The sequence below is a fragment of the Aulonocara sp. 'chitande type north' Nkhata Bay genome, linkage group LG1 (assembly GCF_057382095.1).
Source record: "Aulonocara sp. 'chitande type north' Nkhata Bay isolate Kocher_YH1m ecotype deep benthic linkage group LG1, A_spYH_male_GT1.1, whole genome shotgun sequence".
Classification (NCBI taxonomy): domain Eukaryota; kingdom Metazoa; phylum Chordata; class Actinopteri; order Cichliformes; family Cichlidae; genus Aulonocara; species Aulonocara sp. 'chitande type north' Nkhata Bay.
The window spans coordinates 53,291-57,881 of NC_141344.1; positions in this window are offsets into that span (position 1 = coordinate 53,291).

Consider the following 4,591-nt stretch of genomic DNA (forward strand, 5'->3'; position numbering starts at 1 on the left):
AATGAAAACAACGGAATTTGAATGAACAGAACAGAATTTGCATCAAAACAATGGAATTTGAATCAAAACAGTGGAATTTGAATGAAAACAACAGAATTTGAATGTACAGAACAGAGTTTGAATGAAAACAACGGAATTTGAATGAAAACAATGGAATTTGAATGAAAACAACAGAATTTGCATCAAAACAATGGAATTTGAATCAAAACAGTGGAATTTGAATGAAAACAACAGAATTGGAATGTACAGAACAGAGTTTGAATCAAAACAACGGAATTAAAATGTACAGAACAGAGTTTGAATGAAAACAATGGAATTTGAATGAAAACAACAGAATTGGAATGTACAGAACAGAGTTTGAATGAAAACAACGGAATTAGAATGTACAGAACAGAGTTTGAATGAAAACAAGGGAAATAGAATGTACACAACAGAGTTTGAATGAAAACAACGGAATTAGAATGTACAGAACAGAATTTGAATCAAAACAGTGGAATGCGAATGAAAACAACGGAATTTGAATGAAAACAACGGAATTAGAATGTACAGAACGGAATTTGAATCAAAACAATGAAATTTTAATGAAAACAACGGAATTGGAATGTACAGAACAGAGTTTGAATCAAAACAACGGAATTAGAATGTACAGAACAGAGTTTGAATGAAAACAATGGAATTTGAATGAAAACAACAGAAGTGGAATGTACAGAACAGAGTTTGAATGAAAACAATGAAATTTGAATGAAAACAACAGAAGTGGAATGTACAGAACAGAGTTTGAATGAAAACAACAGAATTGGAATGTACAGAACAGAGTTTGAATCAAAACAACGGAATTAGAATGTACAGAACAGAGTTTGAATGAAAACAAGGGAATTTGAATGAAAACAACAGAAGTGGAATGTACAGAACGGAGTTTGAATGAAAACAACGGAATTTGAATGAACAGAGCAGAATTTGAATCAAAACAATGGAATTTGAATGAAAACAACGGAATTAGAATGTACAGAACGGAATTTGAATCAAAACAATGAAATTTTAATGAAAACAACGGAATTGGAATGTACAGAACAGAGTTTGAATGAAAACAATGGAATTAGAATGTACAGAACAGAGTTTGAATGAAAACAATGGAATTTGAATGAAAACAACAGAAGTGGAATGTACAGAACAGAGTTTGAATGAAAACAATGAAATTTGAATGAAAACAACAGAAGTGGAATGTACAGAACAGAGTTTGAATGAAAACAACAGAATTGGAATGTACAGAACAGAGTTTGAATCAAAACAACGGAATTAGAATGTACAGAACAGAGTTTGAATGAAAACAAGGGAATTTGAATGAAAACAACAGAAGTGGAATGTACAGAACAGAGTTTGAATGAAAACAACGGAATTTGAATGAACAGAGCAGAATTTGAATCAAAACAATGGAATTTGAATGAAAACAACGGAATTAGAATGTACAGAACGGAATTTGAATCAAAACAATGAAATTTTAATGAAAACAACGGAATTGGAATGTACAGAACAGAGTTTGAATCAAAACAACGGAATTAGAATGTACTGAACAGAGTTTGAATGAAAACAATGGAATTTGAATGAAAACAACAGAAGTGGAATGTACAGAACAGAGTTTGAATGAAAACAATGAAATTTGAATGAAAACAACAGAAGTGGAATGTACAGAACAGAGTTTGAATGAAAACAACAGAATTGGAATGTACAGAACAGAGTTTGAATCAAAACAACGGAATTAGAATGTACAGAACAGAGTTTGAATGAAAACAAGGGAATTTGAATGAAAACAACAGAAGTGGAATGTACAGAACAGAGTTTGAATGAAAACAACGGAATTTGAATGAACAGAGCAGAATTTGAATCAAAACAATGGAATTTGAATGAAAACAACGGAATTAGAATGTACAGAACGGAATTTGAATCAAAACAATGAAATTTTAATGAAAACAACGGAATTGGAATGTACAGAACAGAGTTTGAATCAAAACAACGGAATTAGAATGTACTGAACAGAGTTTGAATGAAAACAATGGAATTTGAATGAAAACAACAGAAGTGGAATGTACAGAACAGAGTGTGAATGAAAACAACGGAATTAGAATGTACAGAACAGAGTTTGAATCAAAACAACGGAATTAGAATGTACTGAACAGAGTTTGAATGAAAACAATGGAATTTGAATGAAAACAACAGAAGTGGAATGTACAGAACAGAGTGTGAATGAAAACAACGGAATTAGAATGTACAGAACAGAATTTGAATCAAAACAGTGGAATGCGAATGAAAACAACGGAATTTGAATGAAAACAACAGAATTGGAATGTACAGAACAGAGTGTGAATGAAAACAACGGAATTAGAATGTACAGAACAGAATTTGAATCAAAACAATGAAATTTTAATGAAAACAACGGAATTGGAATGTACAGAACAGAGTTTGAATCAAAACAACGGAATTAGAATGTACTGAACAGAGTTTGAATGAAAACAATGGAATTTGAATGAAAACAACAGAAGTGGAATGTACAGAACAGAGTGTGAATGAAAACAACGGAATTAGAATGTACAGAACAGAGTTTGAATGAAAACAACGGAATTAGAATGTACTGAACAGAGTTTGAATGAAAACAATGGAATTTGAATGAAAACAACAGAAGTGGAATGTACAGAACAGAGTGTGAATGAAAACAACGGAATTAGAATGTACAGAACAGAATTTGAATCAAAACAGTGGAATGCGAATGAAAACAACGGAATTTGAATGAAAACAACGGAATTAGAATGAAAACAACGGAATTAGAATGTACAGAACGGAATTTGAATCAAAACAATGAAATTTTAATGAAAACAACGGAATTGGAATGTACAGAACAGAGTTTGAATCAAAACAACGGAATTAGAATGTACAGAACAGAGTTTGAATGAAAACAATGGAATTTGAATGAAAACAACAGAAGTGGAATGTACAGAACAGAGTTTGAATGAAAACAATGAAATTTGAATGAAAACAACAGAAGTGGAATGTACAGAACAGAGTTTGAATGAAAACAACAGAATTGGAATGTACAGAACAGAGTTTGAATCAAAACAACGGAATTAGAATGTACAGAACAGAGTTTGAATGAAAACAAGGGAATTTGAATGAAAACAACAGAAGTGGAATGTACAGAACAGAGTTTGAATGAAAACAACGGAATTTGAATGAACAGAGCAGAATTTGAATCAAAACAATGGAATTTGAATGAAAACAACGGAATTAGAATGTACAGAACGGAATTTGAATCAAAACAATGAAATTTTAATGAAAACAACGGAATTGGAATGTACAGAACAGAGTTTGAATCAAAACAACGGAATTAGAATGTACAGAACAGAGTTTGAATGAAAACAATGGAATTTGAATGAAAACAACAGAAGTGGAATGTACAGAACAGAGTTTGAATGAAAACAATGAAATTTGAATGAAAACAACAGAAGTGGAATGTACAGAACAGAGTTTGAATGAAAACAACAGAATTGGAATGTACAGAACAGAGTTTGAATCAAAACAACGGAATTAGAATGTACAGAACAGAGTTTGAATGAAAACAAGGGAATTTGAATGAAAACAACAGAAGTGGAATGTACAGAACAGAGTTTGAATGAAAACAACGGAATTTGAATGAACAGAGCAGAATTTGAATCAAAACAATGGAATTTGAATGAAAACAACGGAATTAGAATGTACAGAACGGAATTTGAATCAAAACAATGAAATTTTAATGAAAACAACGGAATTGGAATGTACAGAACAGAGTTTGAATCAAAACAATGAAATTTTAATGAAAACAACGGAATTGGAATGTACAGAACAGAGTTTGAATCAAAACAACGGAATTAGAATGTACAGAACAGAGTTTGAATGAAAACAATGGAATTTGAATGAAAACAACAGAAGTGGAATGTACAGAACAGAGTTTGAATGAAAACAATGAAATTTGAATGAAAACAACAGAAGTGGAATGTACAGAACAGAGTTTGAATGAAAACAACAGAATTGGAATGTACAGAACAGAGTTTGAATCAAAACAACGGAATTAGAATGTACAGAACAGAGTTTGAATGAAAACAAGGGAATTTGAATGAAAACAACAGAAGTGGAATGTACAGAACAGAGTTTGAATGAAAACAACGGAATTTGAATGAACAGAGCAGAATTTGAATCAAAACAATGGAATTTGAATGAAAACAACGGAATTAGAATGTACAGAACGGAATTTGAATCAAAACAATGAAATTTTAATGAAAACAACGGAATTGGAATGTACAGAACAGAGTTTGAATCAAAACAACGGAATTAGAATGTACAGAACAGAGTTTGAATGAAAACAATGGAATTTGAATGAAAACAACAGAAGTGGAATGTACAGAACAGAGTTTGAATGAAAACAATGAAATTTGAATGAAAACAACAGAAGTGGAATGTACAGAACAGAGTTTGAATGAAAACAACAGAATTGGAATGTACAGAACAGAGTTTGAATCAAAACAACGGAATTAGAATGTACAGAACAGAGTTTGAATGAAAACAA